This window comes from Camelus dromedarius, chromosome X, assembly GCF_036321535.1.
Source record: "Camelus dromedarius isolate mCamDro1 chromosome X, mCamDro1.pat, whole genome shotgun sequence".
In the NCBI taxonomy this organism is placed as follows: Eukaryota; Metazoa; Chordata; class Mammalia; order Artiodactyla; family Camelidae; genus Camelus; species Camelus dromedarius.
The window spans coordinates 28,347,496-28,367,087 of NC_087472.1; the positions used below are offsets into that span (position 1 = coordinate 28,347,496).

Sequence of the window (19,592 nt, forward strand, 5' to 3'; positions counted from 1 at the left end):
CTGTTCACTGCATGGCTCCCTTCACAGTATTACCAGTGGAGACCTTTGGCATGACCCTCAGGAATGACAGTCAGAAGGCAGGTTGTCACTAGAGAAAGAAAGGTTGGACATGACCAATAAAGAAGTATGTGATACTTCTGAGCTTTAGTGCTTTAAGTTTAAGCAAGTAGAAGACAGTAATTGGAAGGTAGCTTCCAATCCTATGTCTATGTAGTGACATAGGTTTAGAAAATGTCACACAAGAACCATTTGGCCAATATTATGAGAGAAAAAAACTAAAGAGTAATTTAATAGCCATAAAGGATTTATGGAGTCCTATTAAAACAGAGTGGAGTTATGAGGGTCAAAGACAAAAAAATCACTATTTGAGGGATGAAAGGGTTGAGCACCTGAGTAGGTGACTCACATCCTAGAAAAGTGGGAGAGGAATTAGTTAAAGGATAACAATGAGTACTACAAAGTACTGGCTTCGTGAGGACTTTAAAAGTACTCTCCATGGGCTTATTACTGAGTGTGCCCATGGGAAATTTAGAGATATAAATGTACATAATAAAGAAAGAGGCTGCCTGTTCTCTAGTCATAGTTCCAAGCAGTGAACAAGGAATCACAGAAATGATTTAAAGTCACGGTCCCATTAAAAGCAGTGTCAAAGTCGGGAAGGGAAGCTGGTTGTATTAACATTATCCTTGGTTTCTTCCATATTTTCCCGTGAGCTAGTGGTGCCAAAAGGGACATAAGGGGGCAGTGGGAGCAGGAGGGTTCCTCTAGACACCCAAGCAGGGAAGACCCTGTGCCTCAGATTAATTTCATATGCAGAACCGGCTCCAAATTAAACACAATGTTCTGAAGTACAGAGAGAATTCTTAATCAGCAATCAGCAAAAATAATGAGAGTAATTTTTAAAAACAACATTGTTTTCAACAACAACAATATGGTATGTGGAAAGAACATTAGCCTAGGAATCCTAGCCAGTTTTATTCCTAAGTCTGCCACAGCCATGCTCAGCAGACAACCAACATATGATGCTCCTCCCTAAGCCTAAATGGCCATGACAAGATCAAAATAAAGAAAAACCTACATTCTCACAGAATCCAGGGAAGGGAGCCATCCAAATGACAAAGAGTTTGCATGATTCCTACTTCCTGCCTAGTGATATTATGGATGAAGTGTCCCTATTCCCACTTTATCAGAAATCTTACACTCTCATCTACTTTTCTCCTTTATCTTCAATTTCCTGTGATCTTCTGGCTCATTCTCATCTCCATTTAAATAGATTCCAGTTTCTCCAATCTTAATAAACACTGCCGGGACCCTATGTGACCCTTCTATATCACTGGAATATTCATTACAAGAGAATGGAGGTACAGATGTAAAACAAATCTAAGATAAATGAGGTTAAGTAAAAACTTTGTCGTTTGAAGTCTGAATGTTAGAGTAAAAAGTTCATATTATCCAAACTGAAGAAGTGAAGAAAGGAAAGACTTCCTATTTCTTCTTTATAGTTCCAAGCTCCAAGAAGTGAACAGAAAAACATCGATATGATTTGAAACCAATAAAAGGAGTGTCAAAGTTGGAAGGTAAAGCTGGTTAGGTTAACACTGTCCTTGGTTTCCTCTATATTTTCACATTTTTTTTTGTGGATCAAAGAATCATTCCTTTGCCCTGTGATTAACAAATACTAACTAATATACATAAAATAGATAAACAACAAGTTCATACTGTATAGCACAGGGAACTATATTTGATATCTTGTAGTAGCTTACAGTGAAAAAGAATATGAAAACGAATATATATATGTATATGTATGACTGAAGCATTATGTTGTCCATCAGAAATTGATGCAGCATTGCAAGCTGACTATATATGTGTGTGTGTGTGTGTGTGTGTGTGTGTGTGTAATTGTATGGTTCCTGGGAATATAAAATAATGAGACCCATTTTCCCATGTGACAAATAAATTCACTAAAGAGTTTATACATTTTGCTCTGAGGTAATATTTGTACAACAAAAAACCTGGAGTGGTTCCCAAAGTGTCATTTTGTTAGTCTGTGCCAAATAAGATAGCTGAATAAACATAACCAAAGCATTCAAAAAGAGCCAACTTGATGGCTTCTCCTGGTTGTAGAGAGTAACAGGTGACTATGAATTTCTATTTGGAAATCAAAAGTATGGGCTATGTCTAGATACTTGATTTTTAGTTAGGTCTTTAATAATGGACACTCTAAATTTTTATGTCATGCTATCTCTATCCTCAAGTGTTACTGAATTGCCAGCAATGCATAGTTTTCATAATTAACCACACTTGAAAATCTTGGCAGAGATTTCCTCTTGATAAAAGATCAGGTGCAACCCTTAGATCAGAAATACATGTTCCATTATATATAAAACAGAAACAGACTCACAGACATAGAACACAGACTTGTGGTTGCCAGGCGGGGGAGGGGGCTGGGAAGGGATAATCTGGGAGTTCAAGATTTGCAGATACTGACTGGTATATATAAAATAGATAAAGAAGTTTATACTGTATAGCACAGGGAAATATATTCAATATCTTGTAGTAGCTTACAGTGAAAAAGAATATGAAAATGAATATATGTATATCCATGTATGACATTGTGCTGTACACCAGAAATTGACACATTGTAAACTGACTATATCTCAACTTGAAAAAAGAAAGAAATATATGTTCTCAGATTTCATCCTCCCAAATACATGCACTCAAAATGGAGAGCTATCAAGACAGTTTTTCCCAATTATCTTTCCAAAGGCTGTATGATACATTGATGAAAAGTTGAAATGTAGCATCATCTACAATTATAATGTTTAGTTTCATCTTGAAGTAGTTTGACATTGGCAAATGAGTATAGCTATCATAGTACAGAATTTGGTACATGTGAAAGAGAATAAAAAATACTAAAGCTGCGTGACTGAATCATTTCACATATTCCATTAAATTCTGGCACAGTATTAATTAATCAAGAATGAGCCAAAACCATGAAAAATGAACCCAGAGACTTGAAAGTTAGAACTGTAAAGGCTAAAGTTAAATATTTTTTATTGTGTCTTTGATGCAGTTACTAAGAGCTTTACTGTGTATAATTTTTATTTCAGTGTTGAATTATGGTGGAAAGAAATTTAATTCTCAACACTTGTGCTTTGTAAAGTATAGGACAAGACAGAGATCACACCATCTTGGTTTTGGATTATAATGAAAGCTATTTAAAGACAGTGTTTGGATGATTATTATTTCCCATCTTCTTTTCCCACATGGCTCTCTTTTCATACGATACTAACTGCCTCAGTCAGGCTTGGTGAGATTGGCCAGGTCAGCAAGGCCTAGAACTGGACCAACCACAGGAGGATGATTCAGGCATGTAAGAGGGTCAACACCAGAAAGATCATAGGAGTCCAGCCATAAGCACTAAGGATAATTACAACACTCCAGTCTCCAGGAGCACTTTGGGCTGAGAGTCATGGCCAGACTCCAGTTCTGTAGGAACTGAGTGCCAAGCAGAAACTCAGATACACAGGGGAGTATATTTGTAAGAACTGGGGTGCAACTCAAGGGGCGTTATCAATAACCACCACACCAGAGACCTATTCCAATAAAAAGTGCAGAAATACAGCAGGACCACCCAACAGACTGACTTAATGAATGCATAATGTGTAGAGTTTCTATAATCTCTCTGTCCGTGGCCTGATTTTCATCAGAGTTTTGAGCCAAGTTAATCCTATCAGTAGGATTTTTGTGGCCTTGATTGTGGTGTTGAAGACCTGCTAGGCAGAATTAGGTAGGGCATTGCTCATTAAATAAATCATTTCTTTTAAGTACAGAAGTTGCAAACTATGGCCTGCTGCCTGTTTTTTTTTTTCTCATGGCCCACAAGCTAAGAATGACTTTTCCATGTTTAAGTTGAAAAAAAAATCAAAAGAAGAATATTTTAATGACACAGGAAATTTTATGGAATTCGAATTCCGAGGTTCATAAATAAAGATTTATTGGAACAGCGCCACACCCATTTGTTTACATATTGTCTGTGGCTGCTTTCATGCTACAATGACAGAGTTGAGTACTCATGACAGATACCATATGGCCTGCAAAACCTCAAACATGTACTATTTTGGACCTTTACAGAAAAAGTTTGCCAATCCTGGTTTAGTATATAAAGTCCACTGATGTACTGAAATCTCTTAGCCCAATAATTAGGGCCTGATTATGTTTCATTCCTTAAGAAGTTGCTCTCAATTCTGGTCGAAGTAAAAGTCATAGAGAGAGAAGTTAGCAATCAATGAGCATTATGTGTTTGTTACCATTCAAGCATTGTCGAATAGAGGAGCTGAATGAAATAAAGTACATGAGGTAGCCTTCTGTTACTCCCTGCCTTTCCTAGCTCTGCTCTGACAGAGGCCAGGAGTATTCTACCTCCTACATGTAGTGAGCCAAATCCTGCCCAAGAGAGCAGGATATTAGGCATCCCATCCTGCCACTAGGAATAATAGAATAGACATTGCTCCCCCAAGGTCCTCTATGTCTTGTACGTGCCCACTGAATTGCCTCCTCTTCTCTGATGCAATAGTGTTGGGCTAACGTCTGTGATTGGCTTTTGGCCTTGCTATTGTGATTAGCGTTATCATAATTCTCAGCTTGAGGCTAGCCCTTCCTCCAAGTTCCAGCCTGATTGGCTGGGGCCCTGATTCTCTAAGAAACCTTTTCTACTCCATTGCCCCTGGGAGCTGGATCCTGCTCTGCATGGTTTCCTATTTTAGCTGGTATCCTTCTCTAATCCTAGTAGACCACGTGATACCAGGTCTTGCCATCAAATGTTTAGTCCTGCTACTTTCCCTTGTCCCATCTCCAGGACCGTATCATCCCTTTAATAAAACCCAAGTTTGCATCATTCTTGAACCCTGATATGACGTGCTAAACTTCACCTTGATGGTATAAGCCTACAACCAAGTTAGTCCATGAAATTTAGTTAGGCCCTCTCCAAGATTCTTTTTTTTCTTATTTTATTTAAAAAAATTTTATTGAAGTGTAGTTGATTTACAGTGTTAGTTTCAGCTGTACAGCAAAGTGATTCAGTTATACATATACATACATATGTATTTTCTTTTCAGATTCCTTTCATTATATGTCCAAGATTCTTTATTACTCCTTTTCCTCTTTTTCCTTCTGCTGAGGTCCCAGCATGCATCATGGTCCAGTTTATATTAATTATAATAGACAATGGATCAGAGGCAATTAGAGCTGGAAGGACTCTTACAAGTTACTTACAGATGAGAAGAGCAATTAGGAGGTACACAAAGGGGAATATACATATTAATTTAGTCTAAGAACTAAGGAATAAGGAGCCCCATACCCTCCAAGAAGTGCCTTGGAAATAAAAACTAAATTAAATGCAGTAAACTGTCTTTAATGAGCCAATTCTGAATTTACTCATTTTGGTCCATCATAAAAAAAGCCAGATAAACAAAAGTGAGGAGAAGTCAAAAAGACTGTAATAAGTCTGCCCCCCAGAAGGAGAAAACCCATAATTTGAGACCATTATACAAATAGGATTAGTTTTGCTAAGGTGTCCCAGGCCTACCACTTCAATTCCCTTTTTAATTTCTGTCAACTGTCTCATGAATTAAATGAGTGCTTTAATGCCTAAATCTCTACAAGGAAAATCTCAGAATAAAATCTCAAATTGTACTTGTTCAGTGACATTCCAATTTAACGACCAGAACAGTACAGGAACTGACCAAATCAGAAAGGATTCCAGCTTACCATTAGCCCTGCTCTCTCTGCAGAGGCTGAATGAAAGGAGGAGTGAGGCATTTATGACAATTGTCCATGGAAGTCAGGCAAAAATTCCCTGCTATCATGGGAAAGTGGTGGAGGTGGAATAGGAGTGGAGATTTGCATAGAATCTACCTCCCCTGGCTAATTATTCTGAACTATTTTCCTGTAGGGACACAGTCCATATCTTGTGTGTGACTGCTGAACCAGACCACAGCATAGCAGGTCCAATCAGTTAAGCAATCTTAAAGATCAATTGATGCATTTTTCCCTCTGGGTTCATGCTGCTGTAATTGGTCACAAGATCATGAAGATGGTTGAGTTGATTCGATTAATCATGTCTGAATGTTCGATGTAGTTACCACAGGTAGATATATATACCTATACATTTATTGTAATAGCTTGTGCTCTGCTCTAACACGTCTAACATTTGAGAAGTTTAATTGTTCTTAGTTGGCTATGGCCAAGATAGTAGGCAGAATAAATATCTGTTGACTGGCATTTAATGACCAACTGTACAAGTTGTAATAGAATATAGACATTCTCTTAAAAGTATAAGTGTGCTTTGGATTAGGCCAGTGGCTCTTACCAGGGGATGATTTTGCCACCTACTCCCAGGGGGCATTTGACAATGTCTTGAGACATTTTGGGCTGCGCCAACTGAGAGTGGAAGTGCTCTGGCATCTATTGGGTAGAGGCCAGGGATGCTGCTAAACATTCCACAGTGCATGAGATATGCCCTTAAAAAAAGTATCTGGTGCAAAATGTTAAGAGTCCTTGTTTGAGAAACCCTGGATTGAACAGATAAGAGATATGGAATAGTTTAGCTTTTTAAAAGTAGATAAGGAGGGGTGAATAGGTAAAGCACAAAGGATTTTTAGGGCAGTGAAACTGTTATGTACGATAATATAATGGTGGATACATGCCAATATACATTTGTCAAAACCCATCAAATTCACGATACCAACAGTGAATCCTCATGTAAACTATGGACTTTGGGTGGTAAAGATGTGTTGGTGTAGGTTCATCGACTGTAACAAATGGTGCAGGATGTGGATAGTGGAGGAGGCTGTGTGTGTGTGCAGGCAGGGGATATATGGGAACTCTCTGTACCTTCTGCTTAGTTTTGCTGTGAACCTAAACATGCCCTAAAAATAGTCCATTTTTTAAGAAGTAGATGATTAGCTGGAAACAGAATTCTGGCTTTCAAGAATTAGTCATGTTGTCGTTATTCTAAAATATTTTGGAGGAAACTGAAGATTTATATGATAAAATGTATTTTATGAAAAAGAATATATATATAACTGAATCACTTTGCTATATACAGAAACTGACACAACATTGTAAATCAACTATACTTCAATTAAAAATTTTACTTTATGCTTCAAAATGACAAATGTCATGACATGTTTCTAACTTTTTCTTTCCATGTAGTTTGTAGTTTTTATAAAAAAGGAAATTATTTCTATTAGCTACCTTGATTAAGACCAATTTCAAATTGCACTTGCAGTACTCTCAAATGTATGTCTTCCACAGCTCAGGGCCCGATCCCATGAGAGGTTTCTGAAATTGAGTTTCTGAGTTGATTTAGAAAAATTTACTTGTAATTTTCCTCCTTTATTACTAGAAATGGAGAGCTGAAAAGGAGGTTGCAGTAGACTGTTTTTTTTTTTTTTGGCAACACACATGAGAGCAATTATAAATTCACTTAAGTCCAATATCGGGATCTAAACATTTCTGTGATGCAAGAAGGGAAGAAAAGAGTGCTGGTGGAAGAAACTTCAGTCTGCAGCTGGCGAGACTTACTGGGAAGGATAGCACTATCGGCCATATCCAAAATCCCATTCACAAAGCAAAGAGCAGCATGATCTACAAAAGTTATTTTCAATAGACTCAAGGTTATGAAAACAATCTCTCCATGCCATTTGCAGCAACATTACTTTGTGAATGGGATTTTGGAGATTGTCATTCTAAGTAAAGTAACCCAGAAAAAGAAAGAAAAATACCATATGATATGATGCATATGTGGAATCTAAAAAAAAAAAGAAAAAAGACACTAATGAACTTATCTACAAAAACAGAAACAGACTCACAGACATAATAAACATACTTATGGCTACCTGGGGTAAAGGGTGTGGGAAGGGACAAACTGGGAGTTCGAGATTTGCAGATTTGCAAATATTAACTATTATATATAAAATATATAAACAGCAAGTTTCTACTGTATAGCACAGGGAACTGTATTCAATATCCTGTAGTAACCTATAATGAAAAAGAATATGAAAATGAATATATGTATGTGAATGTCTGACTGAACTATTATGCTGTACACCAGAAATTGACATAACCTTGTAAGCTGACAATACTTCAATTTAAAAAAGTCAATGGAAAACAAACAAAAAGAATCTCTCAATCAATCCTATTTTTCAGTAGAAGTGTCTAGAGTTGCTGAAATATGATTGAAGACTTTTAACTTCAGCTGGTATTTTCTTTGTTTCTTCTTTTTTAAGGCTTTAGAAATTAAATGCCAAGCATTGTAATAACAAAGTGCTAGATTATAAATTTAAACTCATGAAAATGCAGCAAATATGCAGAACTCTCTAAGAGTAACAGGACATGTCCTAAGCTGTATGTCCAACTATTAAAATGATAGGAAATAGTTTATTCAAGAATCAACATTATTTACCTTGTAGCATTTGGAATTTCATGCTGTTATCATGGCCTATACATCATTGTGACTTTTATGAAAGATAAATTTTCTAGCTTTTCATTTTGCCAAGTTCAAATACCTAATATTTCATTTCCAGGTATTTTTTTCAGTACCTAGAACCATAGATAGAGTTTATGAAGAAGTAAAGCTGCCCACTTACTCCACTGACCTCCTCTAGGTCAGGAACCACGTCATATTCATCTAAGAGCAGAATGCCTGCCTAGCATACTTCCTGGTGTCATCAGATGTTATCAATGAATATTTATTGGCTTTTATTGACTATATGAACATTAACTGCTTCTAATTGTTCACATGTGAAAATCAAACTTCAGGTAATTGCACTGCATTAAACCCTATGCCTTGTTCATTTAAATATCATTTAGTTTAGATTTTCAGGAAATAAGAAAATAAATGGTTTTCTCATATTTGAGTAAAACTTCCTAAATTATGCTCTGAGGATATTTTTTATTTGAAAAGCAATTATGATAGAAGTGATCTAACATTTGTACTTCGTGAATTATTAGATCGCTAACAGCACAATAGCTCCATCAATGTAAAAGATACAGGATTTATAAATTCATGTTATCTCAACCAAATACTTCCCTAAATTGGTTCTATATGATTATTAAAACTTAGCCCACTGTCAGCTACTCATCAAATGTCAATCCAGTTTGTTCAGTTACTTCTGATAATAAAATCACCAAGATCAGCTGGAATTGATGACTAGAAAAGGATTTTTCCATTATGATAGTCAAAGTTCATTCAGCCCCCAAATCTCAATCATACTGAGTGATCCACTGTTTTGAATATTATACAGAGTTTGTGTTTTGTTCTTCTTCCTTTTGGGTAGGCATAACATGAGAAAGAGCTTTAATTTCTATAATGATAGAGGAAGAAGAGATTTTTCTTTATAAAGGTAGAACGTGGTATATGGTTATCTTTTCCTTTCTTTTAGGAAATCAATACCACAGACTGATGTACAGTTTAAAACTTTGATGACGACTAAAGAAAAGCCACTCAAAAGAAATCACAAGTTCTAACTTCACTTACAGTTCTAACTTGCTCTATGTTGCTGAATCTTGATTTTCTTCCCTTAGCTGTGGAAGGAAGAAAAACTTGAACTATTTTTTTTTAACTAATGCCTTCAAAAGTGATGGTGATTAACAACTCTGATTTTACTTAGTAGCGGTTTCTATATGTTCACCATTTCTCACAGAGGACTAAAAGAAATTTGATATGAAAATTTAAAGTAGACACACCAAGAAAGATTCACCAGAAACTCGAATACCCAACCTTCAACAGCAATAACAGAAAAAACCCAAAGAAATTGAATATTATTCATTTGAGTAGCTACAACCTCTCCCTGAGTGGAAACATTTGCAGTTAGATCTCATGAAGACAATGTAAAGTTTGTATCTTTTAATTCAGTGATCCTCAAACTTTAGTTGTGCATAATAATCACCCCAAAATTTGTCATAATGCAGATTCCAGATCCACATCACTGAAGGCTCTGATGTAAAAACCAGGATTTGAAATTGGGATCTAGCTCTGTCCTCAAAAGGTAGTTTCTAAGTTTTAAAAAAAATTGAGATAAAATTCACAAATTCATCTGTTTAAAGTGTACAATTCAAAGTTTTTTTAGTATATTCACAGAGTTGTGCAACCATCATCACAATCTCATTTGAATATTTTCATCACCCCAAAAGAGTACCTGTTACCTATGTGTACTCACTCTTTATTCACCCCTTCCCCCAGCCCCTGGCAAACATTAATCTACTTTCTGTCTCTATAGATTTGCCTATTCTGTACATTTCATATAAATAGGCTCATACAATATGTGTCCTTTGTGTCTCGCTTCTTTCACTTAGTGTAGTGCTTAAGGTTCATCCACGTTATAGCATTTTTTAAGTGCCAAATAATATTTCATTGTGTGGATACACCACATTTTGTTTATCCATTCATCAGTTGATGGAAATTTGGGTTGTTTCCATTTGTTGACTATTATGCTGCTATGTATATTCATGTTCAAGTTTCTGTATGGACATCGTTTCTAAGTGTTCCATTTTTTTAAACTAGAAAGCTGTATTAAATTAGAGGAACATTTCTCGTCAAATACTCTTGTCACTAGCTATTACTGGGCCATAAGAAAATGACTGGAGTGACCTGTTAAAGCATTGGCTTGTGACTGGTGAGGGTTAAACTCTTTCAGAGGAACTTTGATGATAGAATAGTTCACATTCTGTGGCAGCTGGAAAAGACAAAACAGAGACAAAGAAGGAATGCAACTTTTTACCCTCATTAATATAAAAAATATAGAAATGAGTGACTGTAAGAAGCAAACCAGACCTCCATAAAATGTCTGGTCTCATCTGCCTTCTGACCTAGTTGATAGCATAGTTTATTATAGTACTTTTAAAGCAATAGTAGAATATTCAAATGCAGTTAACTAGTTTATTGTGTTAGAAATATATCAAAATGCTTAAGAGGAAACTGATTCCTTAGAGTAAAAAGTGAACCTAAAAATAAAATAGGAGAAGAGAAATGCTGTTATTACCCCCCCACCCGCCTCTCCTGCACATCCTGAAAATACAGTGTGCAATTCACACAAGGTCTAAGCCACACTGTGCCTTTTTTTTTTTTTTTTTTTCACTCTGCCCTTCAGCTCTTCCTTGTGGAGTCTAGGCACACCTCTCTGGGTCAAGCCAGGTTTAGCTCTTCCACCTTTTAAACATCCCCTTAAATGCGTGAATGGACTAAATCTGTGATGGGAGTCCAAATAGATTTTAACCCACATAAATTTCAGTCCTAGAATGACTTAATCACCAGGAACTTAGGCTTTATTATTTCTCCTATAATTAAAAAACTGATAATGAGTTTAATTTATTGGGGCCTCATCCAACCATGCTTCATAAGTAGCCACAAAAGCCAACCGTTTTTAAATCACTCTTTCTCTGAGATTCCTTAATCCAAGACAGCCAGCCAGATTAACTGTGAACAAACTTTGATGTAGTTGTCAAAAAACTAATTTTTTAAAATGTATCGTTTTGAGTAATATTGACCAATCTTTAGGTTTTCTTACAAGCCTGGTCATATAGTTCTTTTATAGGCAAAAGTAGGCTATGGAGAATCTAAGTTTTCTTCAACTTATGAGAAATTAGTAATAAGGAAGAAAATAGCTGTTGATTTCTCAATCGAATAATCAGCAGCACTATACCAAAGGAAGCAGACGTTCTCCTTGCCCCAGAGAGCCAATATTCTTGCTGAGGAAAGCAAGAGAGATACATGAAGGAATTTGAGAATACCATAATATATTATATTATCTCTGCCAAAGGAATTCAGACACAAGAGAGATAAATGTGGGCTCAAGTAGTTAAAGGTGACATCATGGATAAAGTAAGACTTAAGCTGGGTCTGAAGTTTGGGGAGGATTTGATCAGAATAAGAGTATTTCTGGCATGGGCAACAGTGTGAACAAAGGCTGAGCTGAAATATTTAATATAATGTGGAGTGGGGGACACATGCTTAGAAACAAATGAGAAACAAGACTATGTAAAGTGGATGGTCAGATTATGGTGAGTCTTAGAAATTAGGCAGACATCCAGAAGTTCTTCTGTTGAAACTGGGAGTGCCTCATTAGAGCTGGGTGTGTCCATTGGATTTTATTCAAAGAGAACTGCCTGACTGACCATTAAAGAAGTAGAGACCAAGAGTGGGGATATAGGGAATAGGGTGGATAAGAAACTTGCAGATGTGGCCAAGTCAATTCAAATAATAATTACCAAGTGCCTACTGTGCACATTCCAGACACTGGTTTGGATGCTTCAGGGGTTATAAGGATGAACAAGAGTTCCAGATCTCCTGGAGTTTACAGCCCAGACATGCACATTACTATGATATCAGGAAGAAAGTAATGTTTTAAGTACAAAGAACAACAGGGGCACAGAACAAGCATGAATTCTACCTGGGTAAGAGACAAAGTGGCATTTCAATTTGACATTAAAATATTAGGCTTTTAGCACTGATTAGGGGAGTGTGTTTGCTCAAGGTAGAGGAACAAACAGGGGCAACAGAATGAAGTAGGATGCTTTGGAAAAGGCAAGAAATTCAGGAAGTCAGGAAAGTAGGGTGCACAGAAGAATAGTATAGGGCTGTGCTAAAGCTGAAATGGTTGGTTAGGGTTAGAGGGAAGGAAGAAAGAAAGAGGAATTTGGACTGAGCACAGGATTTGTAGCCTCTGTGAGTTCTTGAGGGGAGAGTGAATTGATGTTCTCATATTTATTGAATCTGATGTATGAAAACCCCCAGGCCATGACAGGACTGTGTATGAGTGACTGGTCTGGCAGCAGTATACAAAACAGATCTGAAAGTGGATGATACTGAGGTCAGGATGGTCAACTAGGAAGAAGACTATTATAGTAGTTAAGGGTAGAGGGATGAGGGCAGAATAATGGAAGGGGAAAAAGAGAGGAATCAATACATGAGACACATTTCAAAGGAAGTTATATAATCCTTGCCGGCTAACTGTGTACCTGGATGGTATAAAGTAGATGAGGGAGCTAGAGATGCCTGATGTATGGAGCCCCAGTGGTGAAGAGTCTTGGTTTTAACTGGCAAATACAGAAATTATATTGTAAGAATAAACTGAATCACAGTGTTTGAGTGCTATGGTTTTTATAGTTCTTCTGAGGTATTAGGTGACCAGTACTCCACTGGCTTACTCAGATTGAAATGTGGATCTGGGAGATATTTGAAGCCATGAGATTTAAATGAGCTGGAGAATGGAGGAAGGAGGGACACAAACATTTCTGAATGCCTATTATCTTTCAGATGATGAATGTGAAGAAAAAACAGTAAAGAACAGAGTCTTGGGAAAAGTCCAAAGTTAAGGGACAAAAAAGGGGTCAACAAACAAGGACTAGAAATTCTCAAAAATGTAGAATGGGAATATAATATGCATACAATGCTATCTCTGAAAACAAAGACTTATTTTGAGAAGACAGGGAAGGATCAAAGAGTTTGAATATTCAAAAAGACTAAAAATAAAAATAAAAGTCTTGCATTTGGTAAAGATCCTTGGTGACATTTAATTCAGTTCTATTCCACAAATATTTCTTATACATCTGCTGTGTACTTAGCCCCAGAGGCCTGGAAACACCCTCATGGAGATTGGGGTCTGGAAGAAGATAAGTAAATTGTCAATTATAAGACAATCTGTTAAGTTCAACCCAGGGAAGTCATAGAGTATTAATGTAGCACATAAAGAGGGCCACTTATCCCAGACTCGAGGGGGCTGGAAGGCTTTTTAGAGGAAGGGATGTTTGAACTGGGACCTACAGGACAAGTTGGAATTAGCTAAATGAGAAGCAAGGGGGTGATCCAAGCAGGAAACACCTGATGTCGTGATCCAGAGAGAAAAGAAAGTATAGCCACTCAAGCAACTTAAAGAAGTAGTGGTCTAAATGGGTGATTTTATACAGATATTGTTGAAGAGGTAAACAGGGGCCAGCTAATGAAGACTGTTATAGAACTATGCTAAAGACTTTAAGTTCAACCCAAACTGGAGTTGGGAATGTGCTGAAGGGTTTAAGCAAGAGAATGATATAATCTAATTTGAGTTTTAGAAAGATCCCTCTGTGCACAGTGGCAAGATCAAGGTCAGGTTGACTAATCAGGAGGGTGTTATAGCAATTTAGGAGAGAGATGATGGTGTCAGTAGAGACAGAGAGGAGTACGTGGACTTAATACATATATGAGGTAGAAATGACAGTTCTTGGTAATTAGTTGGTAGTGGGAGGTTTTAGGAGAGAAAAGAGCCAAGAACGACATCAAGATTTTTGGCTTGGACAACTGAGTAAATGCTGATATAGGAAACATTTGCTGAGGAGGAGTTTTGAGAATAGAATATAAAGGGTTCAGGTTTGTTCATGGTGATTTTGAGGTACCCACTGGACATCCTAGTGGAGGTATATAGTAGGTAGTCAGCTAATGGATCTCAAGTTCAGGAGAGAGATTTAATTCAGAGATAGAGATTTTGGGGACAACAACGAGTAATTGGTAGTTGAATCCATGAGATAAAATGAGATTTCCCTGGGGGGAGGGGAGGGCGGGTTGGTGCTGAGTGAGAAGAGAAGATGTCTGAGGACAGAACACTGAGTGATGCAAAAGTTTCAGGGCTGGGCAGGCGAGGAAGATTCGACAAGAAACTGAGAAGGAAGTGTATGTGTGTGGCTCAGCAAAGAAACAGGACTACTTTCAGAAGTCAGTAGCAAAAAAAAAGAGACTAATTTCAAAAGTCAATAGCAAAAGCCTTTTCTATTGGAGGAAACCTATCTTATTTGATGATGGGGGAAAAGGAGTCAATGGAGAGGAATAAAGAAAAGATTTGGCTAAAGAATAGATAAATACTAGAGCACGGGAACAGAGTAATAGAGGAGTGAAGACTCAGAGGAGACACCCTTCTTCCTTTAATAAGAGCAAGAATGACAGGAGGAGACTTGAGAAAGGAGATGGGCTCTGTAATTTAATCAGTGAAGTGGGAGTTGAGGTTCCTTCAGAGCATGTGTGTCAGGAGAGGGGAAATTGATGGAAGAAAAGATTGTGCCTTAAATGCCTTAAAGTTGCAAATGACACCATTCCTGACAAATATTCACCTGTAATTTAGCTATTTTTTAGTAGCTTGTGAATGTTTAAATGGTTGAATAACACCTCAATAAATCTAAAAGACCTTACAGTTGCAGGACTAGTAGGTGCAAGAGATGTGAAGCAGGCAAGTGATATTTTCCGTTTCTCTAGCAGAGTGAGACTGGTCGACACAGCCTAAAAGTGTAAGTCTAAGAGGCTGTTCTCAGGTGGAATTCAATATACTGACACAATTTTAAGATTCAGCATCGATAAGAGTTCTAACTTCAATATAGTATTAGCAATTATAATAGCTACCAATTAATGAGTGCCTACTGTATTCCAGGTCTGACACTTGTTAGTTTATAGCAAGTGATTCTCAACCAGGGACATGTATTTTACACTCATGTCCCTCCCCCCAGTCCCAGCCCTGGCCCCATCCTAGGGACTTTTGGCAATGTCTGGAGACATTTTTGGTTGTCACAACTTGGAGGGGTAGCAGCGACGCTGCTGCATATCTTGTGATACTCAGGACAGGCTCCCACGAAGCATCATGCCCCCCAAAATGTCAAAACTGCCAAGGCTGAGAAACTCTGCTTTATATTTATTATTTTGTGTAATTCTCACAACAATCCAACAAGGGAGGTATACTTTTCTCTCTAATTGAGGAGGTTAAATAATTCACCCATGGTCACATCACAAGTTCCTAAGAAGCAGAACAAGATTTTGAACCTATCTGCCTGATTCCAAAGTCAATTTTTAACCGCTAGAAACCTTGCCATTTCATTCTCAAGACGCACAGACTACCACAAAACCCTTATATCCCTTAAGTTTTTCTGAAACTTCACTTGTTATTACACTAAAATCTGCACTCCTCCTAAGTTTACCAAAGGTCCATCTGTCAACTCTAACCTTTCCACTTGAGAACAACAGAACAGCTTTGTTCTTTAGAAAGTAGACTTGAGGCAGGTGCATGAGACGTATATGTGACAGCATGACGTGTTTTGCCTCTTGTGGCTATCCTCGAATTGAAAAGAGTTTTCATATGATGGCCAGTTGTAGATCCATTCTCACGTTCTAGTCAACAGCCACATGATGAGATGGATTCTTTCTAGGCTTTGGATTACAACTGGAATTCTGTGCCGAGACCATGCATCATGCAAGCTACTCAAGTACCTCGTGAGAATCACTTAGATGGGAGCCAAACTCTAACCAAGGTACACAAGCCCAGGTTAAGAAGTCCTTAGTGACTGTGGAGCCCTGGTGGTGGTTTTCAGTTTGTTCGTTTTGTTTTGTTTTTTGCTACTTTTGAGCCATTGTAACAGTGAACTCCTTTATATGACTGTGCCAACTAAATAAAACAGAATAAGTTCAATTCTCCCTAGAAAGGGGTAGATTTTTGCAAACAACTTAGCCTCCATGTTGAACATTCCCCCAATTTGTGTTTCTCAGAATGTGTGTGTACAAATAATTGTATGGTTCATATCCTCTTATCCTATGTATTTAGAGTGATCTACTCATCCTGGTTTTCTCAGTATTGCTCGATTTTAAAACTGAAATCCCTTCAGTTCTCAGGCAACAGTGATGTTGGTTGCCCTAGATAAATCCCAAAGTTTACTAATTTATGCTAGAAAATAAAACTAATATTACCATTAGTTGAGGTTTGATCAGAAAAAGGTTTGTTGTCACAATTCAGCTTGGTAAATATTGATCATCATTTTGGGCCCTTGTTCTTTCAAAGATGATTTTTGAAAGAGGAAAAATTCAATCAAACCCTGATATTACACCACAAGGTTGCTGGTGGGATCTCTTATAGGATGCCATTTGCCAGAATGCAAAAAGAATGTCACACTATAACACAGCTGTTGTCAATTCTCACTGCATATTAAAGTCACCTAGGGGAGCTTCAAAAACTGGCTGCCCAGGATGCACACAACACCAATTAAATCAGAATCTCCTGGGGTGGAGCCCAGGCATCAGTGTTTTTTAAAGTACCTCCAGTGATTATAACATACAGGCAAGGCTGAGAACCCCTGCTGTAGCATGATGCCACTGTGAATGTGGCTGGGCTCCTGAGAGACGGAGCTATGAGCTGTTATGCTGTATGATTGAAGGATCCTAGCAGGGTCTCTGTGGCCTCTCCTTCCCCACCATATGCTACATTATCAATGATGCCGCCACTGAAGACCAAACATCTTCCTCTTGAGACATAATAAGAAAGTAGGCAGGAGCAAAAAACAGTAAATATTAGGTTTTGAAAGGATTTTCTGTCTTTGAGAGCCCTGAATTCAACTGTTTGGAAATGCTCACCTACCCTTATATTTGTGTCTGTCCCATAAGATGAAAGATGACAGGAGGAGAGGCATTGTAAATTACAAAGTGTTACCACGGGCAGGACCAATACCTAAAGTAAATGTGCTTTTATAAGTGGGTTGGGTCAGTCCAAGGCCCCAAGAGAATTGGGCACTTGGGGTTGAGAAAGCTAAGGAGAAGAGGATGGGTTCTTCATGGGAAGACAAGAGGGGAGCAACCAAAACCTCACCTGTATCACAAGGGTAATTAAAAGATGAGACTTGGAAATGAGATCAGGCCATAAACACAATCTAAAAGATCCAGGGGACTCTGTATGGCCAATTATTCCTAGGTGGCCTATTTTAGAGGATAAAACTAGGTTTATGTTCACCTCACTTTCTACTTTTTCAATAACATTAGAGTGAGTGGAACAGGAATAGAAAAAGGAGGACTCCAAAACATTCATCTCTTAAAGTAAACGAGCTCATATTGACTTGTCTGGATATAAGAAATGGCAAGAAATAGTTTTCCATTCTTCACCTCTCAGATTTGATAAGGTTTGAGTAGTGACTGGAGCCAGGAAATTCTGCTTAGAACCTTACAGATGACACCACTAAGATGGTTACTCTACCTTAGAAAGCCATCCCCAAACTACCTTCCCCAACAGTAGTCCAGGTGCCTAAAATCCTGTCATGAGAAACACCTTCCTTCAAGTATTGAAAACTGGTTGGTATTAAAGAAGTTCTTGTTACTTGAGATAGGTAACATCTCAGGATAGGAATGCCTAGCCGGAAAACAATATCCTGGCTTCATTTGCTAGCGCTCTAAGATGGCTGCCATGCCCAGCCATGCCCATCAGCCATGCCCAGCTATTTTGCACTTTCTAGCTTCTCGCACCTCCCTTCCTCTATCTCTTCTTCCCCTTTATCTGTCTCTCCCTCTTTTACACACACACACACAAAATTGTTGGAAACCCCTGATTTAAACCTTATCAGCCAAGACCTCGTGTGTGATTACTTGACAGCTAGCTGAGAGCAAGAGAGGTATTTGGGAGTAGGGAGCAGATACTATGAAAGAAAAACTAGGGAATGGAACTAAGTAACACTGACTATATCCTAGGCCATTGATTTTTTCCAATGGAAGAAACAGGTTAGGAGTCAAGGGTCACATATATAAAGATCAGTTAGGCAACCATGTATAACCTTTAGTTTCAAGAACAAAGTCTTTTAATTGAATTTCTTGTGTGCGTGTGTGTTGAAGGGCGGGGGAGGGTCACCTGAAGTATATCATGTAATTGAGCTGTTCCATACCTCTTTACTCAAGGGGCAATAATCAGATCTGAAGAATACCGTTGAGCTGTCTGTGCTATTAAACTAAAGGAAAATTCCATTTTTATCATCTCTGAATGATAACGCTCAACATTCCTAAAATAGTTAGCTTAAAGCAACAAAAGTCTAAATCTTTCTCAAATTCATAAAACAAATAAAATTGGAAACATACAGAGTCCCAGTTGAGCATTTAGATGGATCTGCAGCTATGCAAGATATCATTCAGGAAGAGTTAAAACACAAAAGTTGGACTTGAAAAGATGTCACTTTTATGGGAAACTTACTGATAAAATTAGAACTGATATGTCATAAAATATGGTGTGTTCATCTTTAACAGAAAAAAGATAGAATCCAAGTAAACAGTAATCCTTTCGAATATTGGTAGTTTTAAGGAACGTAAAGTAATAGCATAAACGTTTTTGGTGCTGGAACAAGAAATAGGGGGGAAGACCAACTTCATATCTAGCCCCAAATAATTCATTTGGTTTCACTGGTTTTATCAGGAATGTTGGTTAGTAAGCGTGCTGAGAGTGAGGATTTAGAGAAAAAATGTGCTGTGTCTATAGAGAGTAAAATGCTGAGTGGGTTTGATTCAAAATTCACCACAAGCCAGGAAAAAGATTTTGCAAAACTCTGGCCCCTGTTGCTCACACATGGCTGAGGCTGTGTGTAAGTCTCACATTCAGTAGCCGCATTTGGTTTTCAAAGAACAGGGGCATTTTCTCAGCCTACACTTCTCATTAAGTTCCAAACACTTCCCTAGGATATGAAACCTCCCATTTCTCTTTCACCCCTCCTAGTAAAGCCAGCTTGTTCAGACAATACTGAAAGAGGCTGCTCTTTGGTGCTCAAACAGGATGTTC

At 37.8% G+C, this 19,592-nt stretch overlaps 1 protein-coding gene across 1 annotated transcript in view; it reads right to left on the reverse strand.

The window, feature by feature from the left end:
* LUZP4 (leucine zipper protein 4) overlaps nucleotides 1-19,592 on the reverse strand; it is a 195,386-nt gene that overhangs the window by 89,421 nt on the left and 86,373 nt on the right.